Source organism: Heterocephalus glaber, unplaced genomic scaffold (assembly GCF_053883595.1).
Source record: "Heterocephalus glaber isolate CG9 unplaced genomic scaffold, H.glaber_assembly_v1.0 deba00001460, whole genome shotgun sequence".
Lineage (NCBI taxonomy): Eukaryota > Metazoa > Chordata > Mammalia > Rodentia > Bathyergidae > Heterocephalus > Heterocephalus glaber.
In genome coordinates this window covers 617284-640180 of record NW_028258307.1, presented here as the reverse complement: position 1 = coordinate 640180, position 22897 = coordinate 617284, and the positions used below count along the sequence as shown (strand labels likewise).

The 22897-nt window shown below is 51.1% G+C and overlaps 1 pseudogene across 1 annotated transcript; it reads left to right on the top strand.

Annotated features, from left to right (window-relative positions):
* Nucleotides 1-1613: 1613 nt before the first annotated feature.
* On the top strand, nt 1614-19903 carry LOC147826859 (transgelin-2 pseudogene; annotated as a pseudogene). Its single transcript, XR_015453339.1, has one exon. The product of XR_015453339.1 is annotated as a transgelin-2 pseudogene (transcript).
* The last annotated feature ends 2994 nt before the right edge of the window (nt 19904-22897 follow it).

Sequence of the window (22897 nt, the reverse complement as noted above, 5' to 3'; positions counted from 1 at the left end):
TTTTGAGATTCCAAGGAAAAAAATCTCTTGGTCATACATACAAATACTGATATATAAAAACAAAAATAAAACTGTGATTACAGATGTGTAAAAAGAGTCAGATCTAGTGACAGAGTTATCCACTGTGTACAGAGCTGTCAGCCTGATAGAGTTAGTGCCAGTGCAACTTTTTATCCATCTAAAACATCAGGCAAACGTGTCCTCACAGCTTAATTTATGAAGATGCTATCACAAAACATTACACTGAAAAGCAAAGTATCCAAATATTTTCATTAACCACAATGCACAGAAATAGAAGTATTTTATGAATCATAAGTATTTTTCCACAGCATATTTTGTGGCTTTTTGCAGCAAAGCAAGATTTTCGGGTACCTATTAAAAAGGAAATGTACTGGAACATAAAGAGTAAAGTTTTGGCTTAGTTCCTTTCTCCGTCATCTGCTTTCCTCAGGAAAGGACCCAAGCCACAGTGACCTATGGCAGTAACTGAATGTTTACTTCATGGTACAAGCTCCTTTGGTGCCTTCAAGCAGCGATCACTGCGCAGTGATATGAGTAAGCTGAAGAAGAAATAACACATCGGGCCGAGTGCGCACTCCCTCCCGCGGTCCTCCGGAAGTTTCTTTGGAAAGTGTGAGCCTGAGCTTCACCACCGACCCTTGTCTGTGAAAGGTGCAAGGCAGAGAAAATGCCAGCTCAGGATTTCAATTCCTCAGCCAAGTGCTCGTTCCATGTTCATTGAGTCGAGAAACTTGCTGAACCCTACCACGCGCTCCGCACCTCCATGGGAGTGGGGTCGGAACAAGAGGCTGCAGGATAGCGGAGGAGACAAGCGTGGAAAGAGGCAAAACACGCACAAAGCAGTACCCAGTACCCAAGCCTCGGTCTGCAGGGAGATAAGGAGCATGGAGGAGTAGCCAGAGAAGCAAGTTTCCCGCGATGGGGACATCACGTGCGTGTCATGGCCCTGCAGTGGGAGAAAGCAGCGTGCTGGGCCGGGAGTTTGTCTGCCAGGCAAAGGGCATAGCGTCTGCTCTGCGGGGAGGTTGCACATGCGCATTCGTGAAGGAGTGGGAGGTGGCTCGGCGTGAGGATTTAGGGTATCGAAGCCAGGACTGTCGGGGATGGCGGGAAGGCGACTTTCGGGGATCACCTGACAAAGTTGGGTCGTTGTCTTCCTGTTTCTGCACCCAGCTGCTGGGGCCCTGCCTGTCCAGCTGTGCCCTACGGGGCTGCTTGCAGAGGGGAGGTGGGGCGGGGAGCCGCTGACCCGTGACCTTGGACAGCGTCCTTGCGAGTCCGGCCCGGGACACTAGCTTCTCGGCCCAGGACTCCACGCGTTTCTTCCGAAGTCATGAGGAAGGACCCTGGTGTTTGCATTTTTGCTTCCTCTCTGGGTCTCCTGACCGCCCGGGCAGTCACATGCCCTTATCTGCTTTGGAGTTTGAGCTCCTGATGGCTCAGCTCTCCCTGTGGATGCTGTGCGGCCTGAGGACTGCCATGGGGAGCAGCCTCTCAGCCTCTCCTCTTGGGCCTGTGGTTGTCAAAGCAGAACACTGGCAGAACCCGATTTCAGCCTCCCTCGGAGGACGTCATGACAGGCAGGCCCTCCATCACGGGACAGCGCTTGCTAGTCCTTCAGCGTCTGCAAAGCTTCTAAAGATAGGAATTGCTTTGGCCCTCAGCCCTGCAGGCATTTCTGATCCATTTTCCACGGGGGGAGATCTGTGTTTGGGAGGCTGGGCTGGGCAGAGTGTGGTTACAGAGGAGCACGGTGTTTATCCTGCACCCAGCCTTTGTTAAGTGGGCCCCACGCTGTGCCAGGGGCTTTATAGACCTTTGATGCTTGTGAGTAGGTGATATCCTCATGCCATTTTAACTTTAGTTTGTTTTTATTAGTGTGTGTTTGTAGTACATAACAATCACAATCATCATGGGAAGAGGGTGCAGGTGCCTAACACATGTGTTTTGGTACCGGGGATTCAACTCGGGATCTTGTGCTTTCCAGGCAGGCAGCGGAACCACTGAGCTAAATCCCTGGCCCCACATTTTTCTTTAAAGATAAAGTAACTGAGGTTACCAGAAAGAAAATGCCACAGCAGTCGGTGGAGGAGCAGGAACTGAAACTCAGCCCTGGTGTCTAGAGCTCTTGTGTCGCCTCTCTGTCACTGTCTTTTGCTGAGGAATGCTCTTCCCCAGAAAGCTGTAGTCTGAGCTGTGCTGCCCACCTGGCCTGGCTCTGGGTTTCTGGTGCACTGCAGCTGGGCTTCCCTTGGGGCTGAGTGAGGCGGGGTGGGGGGGACCTGCTCCGTGGTGGCTCACACACGCACTGGCAGGGAGGTTCTGCTGTGGGCAGGAGCCGCAGACTACTAGGGTGATCGAGTGTACCCACACATGGGAGCTGGAGCCCCCAGAGAAGCCCAAGCCAGAGTCCATAAGTGACCTCCTGACCTTGGGAGATGGGATGAGATCGGGTGCATTCAGGGTCTTTCTGGCTGTAGACTCCCCTTTCTGACCAGGGCTCTGAAGCCGCACACAGCTTTTCGGCAACACCCTGCTGGTCACACACAGGGGTTGTGGCAGGGACACCAGAGGCAGCGTCACTGCGGGCCACCTTGGACACAGTATAATCCTGCCACGGCGGCTCGCACCGCGGGATGTCAGTGTTGGTGGCTGCAAAGCACTTAGTACAGAGACAGTGTTGCCGTAGTGTTATCCATGTTCTAGAGTCCGACAGCACCGAGCCTTTTGGTCCCCCTGATAAAGTTCGATTCATTTTTGCCGCAGTGGTGGGATCAAACCCGGGACCTCATGGATGCTAGGCAAGCACTCGCCACTGAGCTATGGCTCTCTGATTTTATAATAAAAATTAGACTTACAGACTTTTTGCCACCAATCATGTGAACATTGGAAAGGATTCACATAAACACGGGTAGGGGCTTTGGGATATTTGGTGAATTACAAGTTTTAGCGTTCATTATATGTTAAAAACTATTTTATTTTATTTTATTTTTGGTACTGGGGATTGAACTCAGGACCTTGAGCTTACGAGGCAGGTGAGGTGCCACTGAGCTAAATCCCTGGCCCAGAAACTATTTTCTAATGTAGCCAAAATTCCTAAGTATTAGGAATTCCTTAAAAATTCCTTAGTATTACCCAATACCCAGTCGAAGCAGCCCTCCAAATGATGTCCATCAGAGCTTTCTACAGAACCACACATTGCACCTGGTTGTTAGGTCTTCTATGTTCCTTGACTCTAAAGCAAGCCTTCGGCACCATCCTGGGCCCATTTTTCTGCAGAGTGCCCACTCTGTAACTGCTTTCTTGTTGTGGGGGTAAGCCTGTTTCTTCATCCCCCCAAATCCCTATAATTGAAAGTTAAAGCTAAAGGCTTCAGAGCTCTAAGTTAACTCAGCAAGAATACATCATAGGGTGTGGCTTGTCCCAGTTACTTTCCTGGTGGCTGGGACATGAAACCTGACACCCATGGCTTAAAGGAGCAGAGGTGAGGTTTATTTCAGCTTGTGGTTTAGAAGTTTCAGTGCTAGTCACATATGTTTAAATATTGCATGGTTTCTCTGGTGTGAAAAACTGAAAGTAGAAACAAGGACCAAAATGTATAATAGACTTTGGGAAATGGGAAGAAAGTGTTCAAATGGGAAAGGGAACAAGGGTGGGAAGAGGGGAAAGGAAAAAAGGGACAAGAAAAAAGATACTAGAAGGAAAAACATGGAAACAAAGCTTTTGTGAATAAGGAAGGGAAGAGGGGTCAAGGGGGGATGGGGAAAACAAGCAAGATATACCATGTACAGGTACAGATTCCCTGTGATGAGTGTTTTCACTACGTATATCGAAGATGTACCAAATAAATGCTTTGCTTCAAAAGGAAAAAGAAGTTTCAGTCCTCCCATGGCTGGAAGTTGTCCCAATCAGGAAGGCACGGCGAGGGCCTGGTTGAGGACAGTGGCTCACAGTGTGGCGGACAGGAAGCAGAGCGAGAAGGGAGGAGCCGGGAAGGGACAGAAACCCCCCCAGGCCATGCCCCAGTGACCCCGCCTCCAATCAGACCCCACCTCCTAACAGCTTTGAGCCCCATGAGCCTCTCCCCTTCCGTAAGCCCCGCCTTTGAGCCCAGGAGGCTTTGGAGGACACCTAGGTATAAAGCACAACCCAGCTAGTTTTCCCACCCACTAAGAGGCTCTTACAGTGCGGCTGCTCCTCCACAGGAGCACTGCTGGTCTGGGGGTGACACCGCGAGGTCCCTCTGCGTGGCTGTCCTTCTGCTTTTGCCCAGGAAGTGACCTCTGCGAGCCCCCTTGGCACTGTAGGAACCTGCAGCTCTCCATTCCCAATCCACTGAGAATGATGCATTGAGAGGTGATCCTCGGTAGACTCAGTCCGTTTACTGAGGATGGGAAAATAGCAATCTCTCTCTTTATTAATCCCTTTGTGTTTATTGACATGCAGTTGTTGGAAAGGCAGAATACTGTAAATTTGAATTCTTTGTCTTTAAGTCACTGATTTTTTAATTTTTAATTTTTTTTTTTAGTACCGGGGATCGAACTTGGGTCCTTGCGCTTGCGTGGTAAGTCACTGATTTTTATTTTTAAAATTTTTTATTTTTGGTCTTTTGAGACAGGGTCTCGTTCTATAATTCAGGCTGGCCTTGAACTGACTATGTAGCCCAGGCTGGCCTGCAATTCACGGCGATCCTCCTGCCTCAGCTTCCCAAGTGCTGGGATTACAGGCGTGTACCACCATGCCTGGCAGGTCACTAATTTTTAAAGGAGAGGTTTGTTTTCCCATCCCCTCAACTAGCAACACATGAGCTTTTTCTTATTGCCTTGAATTTCTCTTCTTTGAGTATCATTATGAATTTATTGATTTTTATTGGTTCAGTGTGCTTCAAAGGAACTGTAGTCCTAATTTTTTGATGCTCTGATGTAAATATTTAAAATAAATTTTAAAATATGTGTTTTTTTTGTGGTGTTGGGCATGGAACCTAGGGCTTCGAGCATGCTGTGCAGGCGCTGTATCACTGAGCTGCGTCCCCAGACGTGGAGGTGTAGAGAACAGGGGAAGGGGATGTTACCAGAACTTCTGCAGTGAGTTCTGGTCTCCTGCGAGCCATGGCAGCACACGGCGAATTACAGAAAAGGTAGACAAATGAGACTGAGAAGAAGCTGAGCTTTGGGTCTGATCAGTGCTGCTCTCTCTGGGCAGCAAAGACCAAAGCCCCCAGCCCACCACACCTTTTATTCATTACCTCGTAACAAATGATTTGCAGAGAATTCAGTACATCTGGAGAAACAAATGCAACAAATGACTTACAGAGAGTTCAGTAGTTCACATTGGGATAAACAAGGTGTAACAAAAGGCTTGCAGAGAGTTCAGTACATCTTGGGTAAACAAGATGTTAACGGTCCAAGAACAATGAAGAACTGAGCAGATGTTTGTTCTCCCAGGATGTTTCTTGCCCTGGAGAATCACAGCACCACTGGATCACCGAAGTCTCAGCTGTGAGCGGAGGCCAAACCGGAGTCATTCTGTAGCTGGGCTGTAGGCAAGAGAACCAGGCCAACCAAATAACTTTTCCCTAGAACTATGTAACATTGCTCCCAACATGGAGGTCTCTGTCTATGGCTGTATCTGTACAATTTAACACAACCCTAATATACACAGGCTAAAGTTGGTGAGTTTGACACAAACAAAACCCGAAACTATCACATCACAGAGACCACAGATGCTTCCACAACCCCCTCCCCCCAGTCTTTGTGCCCCTTTGTCATCCACCCCAATCGCGTGCTTGTCTGCTGGCAGCCACTGATGTGGTTACTACTTGTTTTCATTGTCAAGAATTTCATAGCAATGAAACCATACAGTTCTCTCTCTCTCTCTCCCTCTCTCCTTCTCCCCCCCCCTTCCTTTCTCCCTTTCCTTTCTTTGCTTTTGTGGTTTTAGGGATTGAACCCAGGGGTTTATGCCTGCTAGGCAAGCACTCTTCCACTGAGCTACATCCCAAGCCATTTTTATTTTTTATTTTTGGACACAGTCTCACTAAGTTGCTCAGGCTGGTCTCTGACTTTCAACCCGCCTCCCTCAGCCTCCCAAGTAGCTCCTGTAATAGGTGTGCACCACCTCACCTGGCTTCAATATATTTTCTTTTTTTCTGTCTTCTTGTGTTCACTGTAATGATTTTTTAACTCTAAACCATGTTGTTACATGTATCACTAGTTTGTTCTTTTTCAAAAATTTAAAAAAGCACCTGCCTCACAAGCCTAAGGTCCTGAGTTTGATCCCCAGTACCAAAAAACAAAACAAAACAAAAAATTTTCAAAAATAACAACTTTTTTAAAGGCAAAATAGACACACAATAAACTGCAAATATTTGAAGTGTACTCTTTAATAAGTTCCTTTTTTAAAAATTCCATTTCCTCATTTCACTTTCTTTTGTATGTGTGTGTGGTACATGTGTGTGTGTATGGTGAGGGATACTGGGGATTGAACCCAGGGCCTTTGCTCTGAGCTACACTTCCATCCTCAGCCCTTTTTATTTTGAGACAGGGTCTCCCTAAGTCACTGAGTTGCCCAGGCGGAGCTCAAACTTGTGATCTTCCTGACTCAGCCTTCCTAATTCTGGGATTATAGGCGTGCACACCCTGTCCAGTTTAGTTCATTCATTTTAAGTGCTCTGAGTTGATCTCCTGAGGGACAGTGAGGCTATTTCTTCCTCCATTCGCCTCCTCTTCTTACAGTGCTGCAGTAAATAGCTTTGCAGCTCCCAGGCTCTCAAAAGGGTTTCTCCTGGGCAGGAGAAGAATTAGAAGCAGAAGCCCTTGCGGGGTCCTAAGGCGGAGGCCCTGCTTTGCTGGGTGTTGAGGAGGTGCCCTCCCCTGTGCCCACATCAGCTTCTGCCCCTCTCAGGTTGGTGAGGTCAATCCCTTCATAGTCACTGTGATGGCTTTTAGTGTATCTAGATGACCCCCAAAGCCTCATGTGCTCAGAGGTGGGGTTTTCCGGAGCTGGCTGGATCCAGGGTGTATGAATGTGGATGAAGGGTGTGTGATACTAAATTAGTGCACTGATTGGTTTAGCAGATTCTGGGTGTGGATAATGGGAAGCCCCACCCAGCGTGTGGGTGGCACCACCCAAAATGTGGGTAGCCTGGATGGAAATAAAGGGAGAGAGGGAAGGTAGTCTCGCTGCTGGCTGCTCACTGCTTCACTGCCTTCTGCCTGCCATGGACAGTTTCTCCTCTTCGATGTCCCTCTGCTGTGCCACCCTGCCTTGCAGCCAGATGACTATGGACTGAAACCTCTACAAACTATGAGCTAAATAAACCTTTCCTCCTTTAACTTGTGGGTGTCAGGTATTTTGTCTCAGCTATGAGCAAAGTGACTAAGACAATTATCAACACCAGATCCTAGCAGACATTTAAAAAAATAGTACTGGGGATTGAACCCAGGGTCTTTGCACTGAGCTACATCCTAGTCCCTTTTATTTTGAGACGGGATCTCTTTAAGTCACTGAGTCACCTAAGCTGGGGTTGAGTTTGCTTTCCTCCTGTCTCAGCCTCCCAGAGAGCTGAGCTCACAGTCATGTGCCATGGTGCCTGGCTTGCTTTGTTCAGTTCTGACCTATGTACATGCACTGAGAAGCCGTTATCACGGAGGCAGTGAAAATGCCTTGACACAGCCAGAATTTCCTCATACCCTTTGGACTCCTTCCCTCTTGCCTCTCTCTCCAGGGAAACATTGATCTTTTTCTCACTATAGATTGGTTCGCATTTTCTAGAATTTTATAGAAATGGGATCCTATAGCATGTATTGTGTTTTGTGTGGCTTATTTGGAGATTCATCCACATAGTTGCTTCTATCAATTTCCTTCCTTTTTTAAGTCACTGAGTACTTTTTCAGTGGAGAGATGGACTGCAATTGGCTTTTCCAGTCATTTTGGGGCTCTATTTCTTGGCTACTATAGAGAATGTCGCCTAAAAGTGAAACCATGTAGGTGAATATGTAGGTGAATGCTTAACTATTAAAGAAACCATCAAACTTGTTTCTTTTGAGACAGGGTTTCACTACGTAGTTCAGACTGGCCCCGAACTCACAGCAATCCTCCTGCCTCAGCCTCCAGAGCACTGGGACTAGAGGCCTGCACCATCACACCTGGCCATCAAACTGGTCTTGAAGTGGTTGTACCAGTTAACCTTTCCACCAGCGGTGTATGAAAGTCCTTGTAGTTCTACATCCCCAGTGACACTTGGTGTGGTCCGGGTTTTAAATGTCATTGCTAGAGTGAGTGTATGAGGGTTTCTCATTGTGGTTTTAGTTTTCATCTCTGTATTAGTCAGCTTTTCATCACCGAGACACAAAACCCGACGCTCACAGTTTACGGGAGGAGTGGTTTATTTGGCTCATGGTTGTTCGGAGGGTTCAATCCACGGGCAGCTGGCTCTGAGGCAGGGACATCCTGCGGGGAGGAAGTGGCATCACAGAGCTGCTCAGTTCATGGTGGCTGGGAAGCAGAGCAGGGAGACAGAGCCAGAGAGAAGGGGCCAGGGGCCAGATACAGTGCTAAGGTTTCGATTCCAGGAGCCACCTGGACTTACCCAGAAGTGTGCTTTTCTCAGGCTGGGTGGGTCCCAAGCTAATAAAGCTTTCCCATCCCAATTTCCCTAGTGATTAATGATGTTGAGCATCTCTGCTTGCACTGATTTCTCATTCACGTATCTTACTTTGTGAGCTGTTTGTTCAAGCATTTGACAACGCTGGAGAGGGACTGTCGGTCTCCCGAGTGAGGGAACTGCTGCATGCCACAGTGCTCTAAACGGGATGCGATCTGCAAGGACAGGGGTCCCAGTCCAGTGTTCCTTCTGATCCCTGGAACTGACTGCCCTCATCGGGCTGGAAATCAGGTGTCAGAGGTGGTGAAAGTGGCTGTGAGGGCCTGGGGTGGGTGCAGGGAGCCCCCGGCAGCAGGAGGTGAGGGAGGAGAGAGCGAGCCGAGAGCTCAGCAGCACAACCCTGAGAGGAGCCGCGCTGAGGGGAGGGCACTGTGTTCGGTGTCCTGTCCACTCGCTGGCCCCGGTGCCCCAGTGGTGCCAGGCTGAGCGGCCTTCAGGCTCTTAGCTTGGAAGCCCCTGGGACCTTGGCTATGTGGTAGCAGCACGGTACGTGAGCCTGGTCTTGGGACTCTGCCTGGGGACAGTGTGACAGGAACATGGGGTTGAAGGTCTCTGCTCTTTGGCCCCAGGGAGGCACCAGCCGAGAGGACTCTGCCAAAGACAAGGCGATGAAGTGAAGAGCTCTGCACAGATAGGGAAGAGAGAGCGAGCTCTGCAAATTTGGAAGTGTTTCCTTGCCTGCTGTGGTTTTTCCCTCTCAGCTGGGAGAGGCTTGGCCAGTGCCTGTTTTTAAAAAAATATTTCTTAGCTGATATATAAAAACTTGAAAGTTGGCCACACTAGTGGGGTAATGTGATGTTTTGATACATTCGCACATTGTGCAATGTTTAAATCAGGTAGGGCCAGGGATGTAGCTCAGTGGCACAGCGTCTGCCTGGCAAACATGAACCCCTTAGCTCAATTACTAGTACCAAAAAAAGAAAACCAGGTTAATGGGATACAAAATAAACACACAAGAATCACCAATGTTTCTGTATACCAACAATGAACCCACTAGAGAGAAATTGGGAAAACAATTCTATTCATGATAGCTTCAAAAAATTTGAATACTTAGGAATTAATCAAGGAAGTGAACGACCTCTATAATGAAAACTGCAGCATTCTGAAAAAGGAGATTAAAGCAGACATCTGAAAATGGAACGATGTCCCATTGTGGATAGACAAAACCAATATTGTCAAAATGGCCACATTACTGAAAATGGTACATAGATTCAATGTAATCCCAATCAAAATGCAAGAAGCATTCTTCACATAACAAGAAAAAACAGTCCTAAAATTTACATGGAACCAGAGAGATCCAGAATAGCCAAAGGAATCTTAGGCAACAAGAACAAAGCAGAAAGCATCACAATCCCTGATTTCAAATTATATTACAAAGCTACAGGGATTAAAACAGCATACCAGCACAAAAACAGACTTGTAGATTAATGTAACAACTGAAGATACAGAAACAATCCCAGATACCTTCAGCCATCTGATCTTTGACAAAGGAGCCAAAAAAATATATATATAGGAGGGCCTGGCATTTAGCTCAGTGGCATCTCACCTGCCTCCCAAACGCAAGGTCCTGAATTCAAGTTCAATCCCTACACACACATATATGAAAGATGACCTCTTTAACAAATGGTGCTGGTGAAACTGGTTATCCACATACAGAAGAATGAATCTAGACCCATATCTCTCACCCTGCACTAAAATAAAATAAAAATGGATTGAAAGTCTAATATTAAAGCAGAAACACTGAATCCATTTGAAGATAAAACAGATAAAACACTTGAAGACATAGGCGAAGAAAATGACGAACAGATTGAAGAGATAACCCATAGAATGGGAAAAAAATTTGCCAGCTACTCCTTGGACAGAGGACTAATATCTGGAATATATAAAGAACTCAAAAAAATTAGAGCCCCCCCCCAAATAAAAGACCAAATCAAAAAATGGGGAACTGAAATGAATAGACATGTCTCAGAAGTACAAACAACTAATAAGAACAAGAAAAAAACATTTAACATCTCTGGCCATTAGAGAAAATGCAAATCAAAACAACACTGAGAGTCTATCCTTCTGTAGGAAAACATCTGTCCTCAAGAACTCAAAAAACAACAAATGCTGGTGAGGTGGTGGGAAAAGAAACCCTCCTATGTTGTTGGTGGGAATGTAAACTAGTATAACCACTATGAAAATCAATACAAGATTCCTCAAAAAACTAAAACTAGAAACTTCTTTTGACCCGGGTACTCCCTTTGTAGGGATCTTTCCAACAGAGTTAAAAATATCATATTCCAGTGATGTGTGCATACTCATGTTTATAGCAGCACAACTCATAATAGCTCAGTCTTGGAAGCTATGAAAGGATAAAGAAAATGTAGCACATGTATACAATGGAGTAGTACTCAGCCATAAAGAAGGATAACTGAGTCATTTGTAGGAAAATGGATGCACCCTGAGTCCACAATGCTAAGTGAAATACAAGCTTAGATACCATACGGTTTCTCTTATATGAGAAACTTAAAGTATAAATAATTTAAAGAGCAAAATAAAAGATAGGTGATAGGAAACAGGAAGGCAGACCTTCTGCAGACAGAAAGGGGATCTAGGGATGGAGGGAACAGAGGGAGGGGTGGGAGGAGGAGGTAGGAGGGATTAAGATGTGGTGTGTACAGCACACCGCCCCACAATGAATGCATTTGGTACGCGTCACCAACACATACTGATAAAGAATAAAAACAGCACAGCAGTAACGACAAAGTGAATCAGGCTAATATTCCTGGCTTCTCGAACACTCATTCTTTACAGGGTCAGCAGAGCTGCTCCCTGCGGCCCAGAGCAGGTCACTGTCACCTGCAGTCACCCTGCAGCCCGTGTCCTCGACAGTCACGCGGTTCCCAGAGGCCGAGCAGGCCCGGCCGCCCACTGCCCGGGGTCCCGGTCCCTCTGTGCCCGCGCTCTGAGTGGCCCTCGTGTCCATCCGCCCGTCTTCTGCCTCAGTCCCGCGCCGACAGCTGGCCCTGCCCTTTGCCCACTCAGATTAACTAAGCTCAGATATCCACGGTTCGGTTTGCAAAACACGGAGAGCAGCCCGTGATTTCCCGGACTCGGGCCCGGGGCTCCGGTGACCCCGTCCGGCCTCGCGTGGAGTCCCGCGGGCCGCGTCGACCCAGACTCTGCCGCCGCAGCGCCCGCAGCGCCACCAAGCGGCGGCCCGCGAACGGGCAGGGCGTCTGCCGGGGGAAGCCGTCCGGGCGGGACCGGCGGGGACTCACGCGGAACACAGGCGTTTCTTTATTTCTGCTCCTGTGGGAGTGGGTTTTGCGGAAAGGGCCGGAAATCCCTGCCCTGAGGTCGCCTTGGGACACTGCTGTCCTCACAGCACATCACAGGGAGAGCACCTGGTTCGCATCCACTCCCGACACCTGCACCCTCAGCTCCGCCTCCCTCTGCCCTCTCCAGCCGCTGCCTGCCCGGGCAGGTAGTCAAGAGACTTGGGGAACAGACTCAGCTGTTCCAAACGTGAGCATCTTGTCATCTGAGAAATGGGGTGCACAGCGGCTTTCACTCTGAGATAGCGCCCCCTTGCTCCAAGCCCTGCTGCAGAGCCTCGAGCTGTGGATTGGACGGGGAAATCTCCCCCTGCGGCTCGCGGCTCACGGTCTGGCCTCCACTTCGCTTCCAGCCATGACTACTCCCGCTCCCCTTCCTCCCTCTCCCCTGCTGATCTTGCCCTGTGCTTCCCACCAGGAATCCTGGGGGTGACCCACTGATTACCTTAATGTTCCCTAATTGAAATGATAATGCATGTATTCTTCCATACAAACAGCTTATAGAAAAAGTAACAATTACCCATTATCTCACTATCCTGATCACTACTTTCTTTTTGTTTTTTGGAGACAGGGTCTCACTACGTAGTTCAGGCTCAGCTTGAATTCTCTATGTAGCACAAGCTGGCCTGGAACTCACATCGATCCTCCTGCCTCAGCCTCCTGAGAGCTGGGGTTACAGGTGTGTGTCCCGGGCGGCTCTGTGAGTACTATTAACTTGTTCTGGCAATGTGGGGATATTGAATCCAGGGCTTTGTGCACACTAAGCAAGCTCTCTACTGCCGACTTTCACCCCCCACCCAGACCACCATTAATTTGAATCAAATATCCCTCTAAATTTAAATTTATTTCTGTGCAAAGACACGTGCATTTTACATGGGATCATGTATGTTGACCATTTTATAATGTAAGAAGGTTTTGCTTCTGCTGTGTTATGGCTGTCTGGGTGTTCCCCCAAGGCCTCAGGCAGTCATAGGCAGGGGTTTTCAGAGGTGGCTGGATGTAGAGCGTGTGCTGCTGGGATTAAGGAGGCGATCCTGGGATTCAGGGTGCTGTGCTAGGATTAAGGGTGCCCACCCAGGTGTGAGTGTTAACTGAAAACAAGATCAAATATTCCTCTAGTTTTATGCTTATGTTGCCCTACTTTTAATGTTCTAATAAAAATATAAAAAGGAAGTTGTGTTACTTACATATGTTAAGTACATTATTTATTTATATTATTTCATACACAGCCCGAGACGATTCTTCTTTCTTCAGTGCAGCCCAGGCCAGCCAGAATGTGGGCCCCCACGCTTGTGGGGAGTCAGCTGGGCCAGAGGCTGAGCCCCTTCCTGACCCTGTTTCGGTTGCCCAGGGCCTCAAACCTCCTGTCCGCTGGCACTGAGCCCCTGCAGAGCGGGACAGAGAGCCAGCGGGGCCCACCGGTGCCTTGGCTGGGCACAGACAATGTTCCACATGTGTCTGAGGCACAGGATGGAAAGGGGGTGGGAGGAGAACATGGGCACGTCTTGTTTTAGGGGTCATCAGATTTTCTCTTCCTCCATGCTCTACAGAAGCCTGGGAAGAGAGGGACAGGGATTCTGAGTGTGGCGCAGGGCCGCTGGAGGTTTGAGCGAGGGTTGGGGACCGCGTCATAGAGAAGGTGGCATCTGACATGAAAATGGCCTCCTCAAGGGGCTGCTCACAGCAGCACGTGGAAGGGCTTCCTCCTGGCCCCGTGCTGGAGGGAGCTCGGGGCCAGCTCTGCCGCCTCCTGACCAGGGACTGCGTTCTTCAGGCCAGGATTTCCCCAACCTTGCTGTTTGTAAAAATAGACCCCAGTTCCCCGGGACCTCTCCCTTATCACTGCCACCTTCCTGTTTTCAGCTCCCTGTCCGCAGCACCCCCACTTCCCCAGGGCCCACGAGGCAGCTGGCGCCCTGGCCCGGGAGCTCCTTGGGACCGGATGTGGCTGCAGACACCCAGCCGAGAGGGGCTTGGCGTCGTGGAGACATGGAAGGATGGGAGCAAGCCTGGCCTGAGGAAGGAAAGACCCAGAGGCCAGAGGCTGCCCCGAGAGGGCTCCGCCAGGACGCGAGTTGGGTTTTCAGAGATAAGAGGACAAGGCCTTCAGCAGAGAGCCCTGAGAAGCCTGGAAGGTCACGAGCTTCCTCTGACCTGCAGGCAGCTCTAGATCTACCCTCTGTGGGCTGGGCTTTACCTGTGCATCTTGTTTGTTTGTTTTTGAGACAGGGTCTCATTATGCATCCCAGGCTGGCTTCGAACTCACAGTGATCCGCTTGTCTTAGCTTCTGGAGTGCTGGTGTTATGGCAGAACAGAGCAGCTCTGTTCTATAGCCAAGTGTTACAGCTCCCTGTTGCGGCCAAGTGCCACAGCCCTGAGGCATAGCTGAGCTTTACAGCTCAAGGTGGCGGTTCTGGAACACAGCTCTGGTAATTTGAAGACTTGAGGATCAGTTGAAGAGGTGGAGAAAAGCCTTTCTCACACTGGTGAGCCCGCCCCATGAGAGCCTCCTTATATAGGGATCTACAGGGTAGGTGAGCATGCTCATTGAAGCAAAGGGGTGGAGTTACAGAACATTCCTGAAACACCTGCCTTGTGAGCATGCTCACTGAAGCAGGGGGCGGAGTTGCAGAACATTCCTGAAAGGTCACACAGTTCAAACAGTCACAAACCATTTAGTACATTGGGTGGGAGCCGAGCAGCACAAACTTACATTTCCAAAACATCCTGTGGGAAAAAACATGGAGGCAAAGCCAGGGCCCGTCTTACTGTGTAGCACTTCTCGGTCACTGGGACCACAGGCGTGTGCCACCGCACCGTTACCCGTGCATCTTTAGGACTCAGTCCCAGAGCACCCTGCAGGACCCGGAAAGCCTGTCCAGTCCCTGCTCCTACCGTGCCGTGGCCCTGTTGATGCGCTGGTCACTCCTGGCCCCGGAGCTGCTTTCCTTCCCTTGGTGGCAGTGGCCCTGTCCCCGAGCTCAGCACAGGGTGGACACACAGTAGGAGGAAGGCGGTTAGCAGGGCAGTGAGGTGAAAAATACGCTCTTGACAACTCAGTGTGTCCCAGGAGCTGTCCGATGGCGGAGGGGATGCTTGTTGGGGTGAAATGGGGGTAGAAGGTGGGTTTGGCGGCATTTTGCAGACAACCCTAGGAGCCAGGAGGGTGTCGCGCCTGCTGCTGTGGTGGGCGAGGAGCTGCGGAGCTGGAGTGCACTTGACCCTTGTTTTTAAAATGCCCTGAGATCGAGAATTTCTAATTTGCCATCTGTGGTGAGAGTCCCTTGGTCCCTCCCAAATGGGCCTGGCTTCTGTGGCGCAAACAAGCCACTCCCCTCCCTGCAGGTGGGTACTTTGAGATTTGGGTGGAGAGCTCTCCTGGCTTCCTGCAGCTCTGAAGCCATGGTCTCCAGCTTTTCAAGGTCTCTTTTAAAGATCAGTTCTTGGCAACACGCCAGCTGCAGCCCCTGTGGTGCAAGCGCAGTATCCAGCCTGCCCTGACGCTCTCCACAGATACCACAGGCGTTCAGAATGGCCAACAGGGGACCTGCATATGGCCTGAGCCCGGAGGTACAACAGAAGATTGAGAAACAGTATGACGCTGACCTGGAGCAGATCCTGATCCAGTGGATCACCACGCAGTGCCGAGAGGATGTGGGCCAGCCCCAGCCTGGGCGTGAGAACTTCCAGAACTGGCTCAAAGATGGCACGGTGCTGTGTGAGCTCATCGATGGGCTGTACCCTGAGGGGCAGACCCCAGTGAAGAAGATCCAGGCTTCCACCATGGCCTTCAAGCAGATAGAGCAGATCTCTCAGTTCCTGCAGGCAGCTGAGCGCTACGGCATCAACACCACTGACATCTTTCAAAGTGTGGATTTCTGGGAAGGAAAGAACATGGACTGTGTACAGTGGACACTGATGAACCTGTGTGGGCTGGCTGTGGCCCAGGATGACGGGCTCTTCTCTGGGGATCCCAACTGGTTTCCTAAGAAATCCAAGGAGAACCCTCGGGACTTCTCAGACAACCAGCTGCAAGGGGCAAGAATGTGATCGGGTTACAGATGGGCACCAACCGAGGGGCATCTCAGGCAGGCATGACTGGCTATGGGATGCCACGCCAGATCCTCTGATCCTGCCCCGCCCTGCCGCCCTCCCATGAATGGTTAATATATGTGTATACGTTTTAGCAGTGACATTCCCTGAGAGCCCCTGGAGCTCTCAAGCTCCCCTCTGCCAGGGCGGAGACCCAGTCTTTCCTGTCACCTGTGGGGGTGCCTGATGGAGCCTCTCCCCCTGTGCTTACTAATACATTCCTCCCCTGCACCCATCAAAACTGGACCAACTTTTCCCCTGGGACCAAAATTTGGGAGGTCTTAGCCTTCCGCTCCCCACCATTCCTGTCCTCTTTCTCTGGCCTCTCCTGACCCTTGAGCTCTGTGCTCTCAGCGGTCCTCGGCTCAGAGTCAGGGATGCTGCCTTCCGGCCTGGGATTGGACTGGCCTTCCTTCCACCAGTATGCCTGCCCCGAAGCTGTGGCTGCAGGGATTTAATTTATAGGGCGGGGCCTGTGGCGACTGCCGCTCCAGCCACAGCTGCTGCGCTGTGCTCACCACACATCTGGGGCAGCCTTCCCGGGCAGAGGCCCTCCTGGTTTCTCATTTTCCATTCCCCTCACTGGCTCAGGGATGGGGTTGAGGGAACAGAAGAAGGAGGGCTTCCCACTGTGATCTGGGGCTTGAGGAATATGAGTTTGCTGATTTAAATAAATAATCATGGTCGTTTTGGAAAAAAAAAAAAAGATCAGTTCTTAAAAGGGCTCTGTGGGAGGGGTCAGCGGGACAGCTGGCTGGGCACTGCAAGGACCTGGCACCGGGTCCTGTCCTGTCCTGTCCCCATCACCGGCTGTCTTAGTTACTTTTCTCCTTGCTGGGACAAAATACCCTGAAGTTAATACACCCGAAGTTAAAGGAGGAAAGGTTTATTTAGCTCACAGTTTGTAGAGGTTTCAGTCCATCATTGCCTGGCTCCAAGGCAGGGTGGTTGGCAGCAGAGAAACAGTTCATGGTGGGCAGAAGGCAGCAAAGTAACAAGGGACGACCACAGCTCCTTCTGTCCCTTTTGTCTTCTCCAGGCTACTTAGAGCGGGCAGCACTCACTCCTTTAATCCTAGCACCCTTGGTCCTAGCATTGCACCAAGAATCAATCCCAGCGTCACACTCCCTAGATCCAGCCACCTTTGACAAAGTCCCACCTATGACCGAATGAGGCTTTGGGGGGGACATCGGGACACAAGCCGTACCCCTGTACCCTGGTCCTGATGGCCCTGCAGTTTTGTAACTGCCCTCATCATCCTAGCCTTCACATCCCTCAGGAGAGGGATAAAAAGATGTACAAGGAGACATTTAATACAACGGCCTAACTTGGTGGCGTTTCACTGAGTGTTTTCTCCTCCATATTGGGGCAGGTACACTTTCCTACTTTGCAGGTGAGTAAGCTGCAGGATGATTAATAACCATGATTGGCTGCCTGTGAGGTGCCAACCACTGTGTTAGGGTTGCTGACTTAATGATAATGATCTCCATTTATTGAATGCATGTGGCAGCTGCTGAGTTCTCAGGTGATCTTCACAGAAGCCCTAAGAGGCAGCGTCCATGAGGACACGGGGCTGAGGGTCAGCCACCACTCACTCCAGGGCAGAGCAGGGCGGGCAGAGGTGAGTTTCCCACCAGGCCCATACTCGGAGTCCTTGCACTAAGATGAAGAGCTTTGTGCAGAGAGATCAGAAGCCTGTGAAAGCCACAGGGTTAGTTTCTGGTGGACTTGATGTGAACCCAGTGTTGGACCTAGGGCTTCCTGAGGCAGAGGCAGATGCAGAGGTTGTCCTCCAGATGCAAGTGAAAATCCCGGCAGTTTTCCTGCAAGGTCTCGAGAAGCAAGAGCCCTGCAGTCCCTCATGTCGCTGGGGTGCTGAGGGCTGGGATGAGCCATTGGGGCCACCTGCTTCAGGGCTCTATAACAGCCCACTTGGGGAGGAGACTCAGAGCCACGAACTCAGGCTTGTTATTTTCTTCCTCAAAAATCTTCAGGCCGAGGCTGCATCTTGCACATTGAGTGCTCTCTTGACACACAATGCGACTGACCAGGATGACTTTAAAAGCACTGTACTTTCAGGATGAGCCACGCAAGGCCCGGGAGCAGGTGCCCAGGGCCCACTGCTGTGCTCGACTTTATTCCTCAGCCGGCAGGATGTGCAGAGCTCAAGGGGATCCCAAGGGACTGATCAGGAGCATGAGTGGCCAAGGGACAGCCAGGAGGCTGGGAAACACGGGTTTTAGCAACTGTGTGGGGAAGTACTTCAGTGTCTGAGGACCGGCCAGCCTGTATTGGTGCACAGGCTCTCAGAGGATGCTGATGATTCCAGGTTACAGATAGAAGAGCGAAGTCCAGCAAAGCCGAGTCTGTTCAAGACCACTCAGCTGTGTGTACCTGGCCAGGACTCTCACACGACCCTGGTGTGGATAAGGCACCACCTGAAGACCTTCAGCTTCTGGTTTTCGAAACCTGTGAACCCCCTCACTCGAGGGGTGCTCATGAGGAGCTGAAGACCTCAACACGTGAGGGTGTCAGTCCTGTGATGAGAGTCCAGAAGAGTTTGACAACCTGGCCGGCTGGCAGATTCTTGCTGGCTTTGATGAGACCAGTCTGGGGGACCCCGTGGCAAAGACCCAGGGTGGCTGGGAGCTGAGGCCTCATCCTGGAGCCCCCTAAGGAAGAGCCCTGCACGCCCCACGTTAGTGAGCCTGGAGGTGGCTCCTTCCCCAGCTGGGTCTTTGGATGAGCCCGGCCCCGGGTGGCAGCTGGGTTGCAGCCTGAGGGAGACCCCGAGCAGAGGGTCACAGCTGGGCGCTGCTGGATTCCCAACCCGCAGACCCTTGAGAGAGTGAGTAATGTTATTTGTAGCCTCTGGGTTTGGGTAGTCTGTCACACAGCCATAGGGGCAGAGGGAATATAGATGTTCATCAAGTAGCATGATAAACAACTGGGTTTATAGTATCTGGGTAAATTGAAGAGTTAGGCTCAATTTTTAAAGAAAATTGTGCAGTACTGGGGATTGAACCCAGGACCTTTGCACTGAGCTATATCCCCGACCGTTTTAAAATTTTTTCATCAGTCACCATTGAGGCTGGGTTGGAACTTGCAATCCTCTTACCTCAGGCTCCCAGAGTGCTGGGATTCCAGGCCTGCGCCACGCTTCCCAGCAACAGTTTTAGTTTTAAACATCTCGGTAGAAGTCACAGACCTGTCATTTCAAAACTGCAGTCAGTTTTCTGTCTTTAAATTCTCCTCTGAGGTAGACAGTGGAGTGAGGGACCATTATGATTCCGTCCACATTTCCCGAGGGAAAGCAACTTCTGAGTTAAGTGAAAAGTTCTCAGCGGTTCGGTGGCGGACAGGTGGGGCCGGCACAAGCATTCACCCTTCGGGGTCGCGGCCAGGCCCCCTAAGAGCCCCAGCCTTGGACTCTGCGCGGGTCAGTCTTGGGGCTGGAACCCACAGCACCTGATCGCCTTGCAGGTCTCTAAACCAGGAGCGTTGGGGGTACATTTTTGATCTGAACCTTAACAGCGCCAGCCGCTCCTCTTAGTATTTAAGACTGGGCGGACCCGAGGCACTCAGCCTCCCAGGCCTGCTTCCCGCTCCATTCCTCTCCGGCCCAGCCCGTCACGGGAGCGGCTTCCCGCGCTCGCGTGAGCTGGCGGCCGGGTCCCGCCAGGCCCGGGCCGCCGAGACAGCGGGCTCCGGAGAAGGCGACCTCGGCGCCCCTCCTGCGGCCGGCTAGCCCACCAGCGCGGTAGGGTAGGGGGCTCCCGCGGCCCAGGCCCGGGGCGGGCAGGTCGGGGGGCGGGGGGGGGTGGCGGCACCGCGCCTCGCCGCGGACCTGGGACCCCCTCGCTGCGGGCTTGGGTGCCGCCTGCCGGGGCGTGCGGGTATTGCAGCGCCGCCGACCTGCGGTTCTCGGTCCCGTGCGTCCAGTTGTGCAAGGTGTGAGCGCGCAGTGCCCCGTGCGGCTTAGAAACACGCGCGGGAGAGGCGGCCCGCGGTCTGCCCGCGACCGGACACAGCCTGCAGGTGGAAGCTGCCTCTGCGGAAGGACGGGGCTGGGCGAGAGTTGGCGGTGCCTGCAGTGATTTGCTTCCTATCGAGATGGAGGCCAGCGGCAGACAGGGAGCATCCGTTAGATTTTGCAGGTGGTCCTCCTGGGGTCTGTTTTCTGTACTTTGCTCTGTTTGAAATAGTCTGTAATAGTAGTAGTAATGGTTGTATTATAAAGTTTATATTTATTATACCGCGCATTTATCATGTTGCTCAAGTTTTGTGTTTATCGTATGTTATATGGTTATGTATACAAACAAAAATGGAAAATTTGTGGTCCAGGTTTTTGGCCCTGATGGCAGCGGGGCTGTTTATAGCAAGAATTTTTAGCTTGGTGCATGCCTGTAATTTCAGGCATGGGAGGCTGAGGCAGGAGGGTCACAAATTTGAGGCCAGCCTGGGCAACTTAATGAAAGTCTATGAAAATAAAATAAAAAAGGGCTGGAGATGTGCTTCAGCACTCCTTGGGTTCAGTCCGTAGTACTGCAAGAAATAAAATCTTCATACTTGTTGGCTGCTTTTATTATCATTAATACGCTTTCTGGAATTAACCTGAATAACTGAACAGCAACCAAAGAGTCAGGAATGGGCAGAGAAGAATCGTGATACCGGACATGGCATCAGTGCCTCTCGGGAAGCCGAGGCAGAAGGGTCAGGGTTAAGAGTGGTGGGAGTGTAGGTGTGCACCTCCCTGCCAGGCCTGACAACAGACTTTTAACAGCTACAAAGCCAGAGACAATGGAATAAAGCACTAAAGGAAAAGTTCGGCCAACTGGACTTTTATTTTCTTTTTAAATGTGTTTTTATTAGTACGCGTCTGTGGTACTTAACTCACCGTGCGGAGCTGGCACTCGTGTGTCACATCCAAGTCCTTTGTGCTTGCTCCTCCCTCGTCTCTGAATCGGAACTTTGCCCTCAGGTAGGTGGTGCAGTGTTGGGAAGGGTGGACTGAAGACAAGCGCAGATGAAGGCCGTTCGCCTGTTCACACCTGTTGAGGGAGCTGTGAGGCTGCGTGTCCTTGCGCGGGAGGAGCAAAGCCGGGGTCATTTCCGGGAGGGCGCTCTTGAGCTGAGGGCTGCAGGCCGGTGTCTGCACAGCGCTGCCTGTCCTGGGCGCCCTGGCGGTGTGGGAGTGGGAGGGGCGGGAGAACGGGAGTGTTTTGGTCTCGATCTTGTGCTCTGGCCCCTGGTCACCCTGTGCCCTGGTGAACTCGGGTCTGGTCCGTGGCGCCTGCCTGGGGGCTGCTCCCTCGGGACCCTTGCCAGAGTCGTCCTGGGTGGCAGAGTGAAGGCGTCACAGCTGCCTGCAGGCGGATTTCCTTCTCCCCCGCTGTCCAAAGAGAGAGGAGCGACGGCAGGCGTGCAGGAGCGCATTGTGACTGCCTGCGTGGTGCTGCGCTTCCCGGCCGAGTTTCTCAGCTGACGCGATAAAGGTGTGTGGCATCCGGGGCCGAGCACTGCTGCTCTGCTCGGGCGAGCAGCTCACCGGGATTCGCAAACTCAGTCCCAGGAAGGGTGAAAGGAGCCAAGCTTAGAAAGGAAGGCTTCGTTGGAAAGGAGGAGTAGATAGAGTAAGAACCAGGGTAGGGGTAGACGGAGGACCTGTGGGCCTTTTGATCCTGGCTGCTTTTATAGAGGGTCAAGGACCCGTTCCCCCCCCCCCCCCCACTTGCCCTAACTCCACTGGCTTCCGGGTACCTCCGCCTATGTCATCTCTTCCGGTGGCCTACGTGCAGCTTCTGTGTGCCTGTTTACTTGGCCCTGGCCTACTCTGCAGGGCCTTATCTTTGGGGTAGGCAGGGCGTTGGTGAGGGGTGCCTTATTCATGGTTACTCAGAGTTAGTCAGGGGCGTGTGGATGTGTACTGTACTCTAATTACATGATGCGTCGTGACCCTAGAATGGGTGATATATGAGCCTACAGTGAGTATATAGCTTGAGTGCACACTGAATTAGAGCTTTCCTGAAAGTTAGTCAGCTTTCTCCCCGTCCCCTTTGGTTTCCCTGCATCCAGCTGGAGGTGGGGCTGGCCCACCCCTCATGCACTTGGCTCTCTGTGGGCTCTGCCTCAGCTCCCTCTCTCTGGTTCATCCCTAATGCTACCTGGGCTGTCTCGTGTCTTTCTTATCTCGTTTTTCTCTTTCTCTAACTCCCTCCTTGAAATTATTCCCAGGGTAATTCTTAAAGTTTTAAGTCCTTCTAGTTAGGATTAGCCAGAAGACCTAATGAGGTCCCTATTCGATTTCCTGTTTACAGACCCCTTCCCCTACAGGCTTAGGATTTAGGTCTGGGTGTCCCCCAAAGCATCATGTGTTAGGAAGTGGGGCTTTTGGAAGGTGGCTGGATCATGGGGCCACTGTGTTCATCGGTGGATTTTTCCACGTAGGTCCAGAGCTCAAGGTGCCCGGGAAGTGGGGCCTGGTTGGAGGAGGGGGTCCTTGGGGGTGTGGCCAGGAAATGCTCTCCCTTCCGGCTCCTCCTTCCTCTCTCTGCTTCCTGCTTACCCTGCCCTAAGCAGCTTTCTTCTGCTCTGTCCCCTGCCATCCTGTTCCTGCCTTGGAGCCTGCTGACCATGGACTGAAACTCCCGAAACCGTGAGCCAAATTAAACCTCTCCTCCTTTAAGTTGTGAGTGTCGGCTATTGTGTCTCAGCAATGAGGAAAGTGACAGAGAGGAAAGCAAAGATTGGCTCAAATGAAACCTTTTTCTGGATTTCATTCTCTGGGAAAACCTTTAG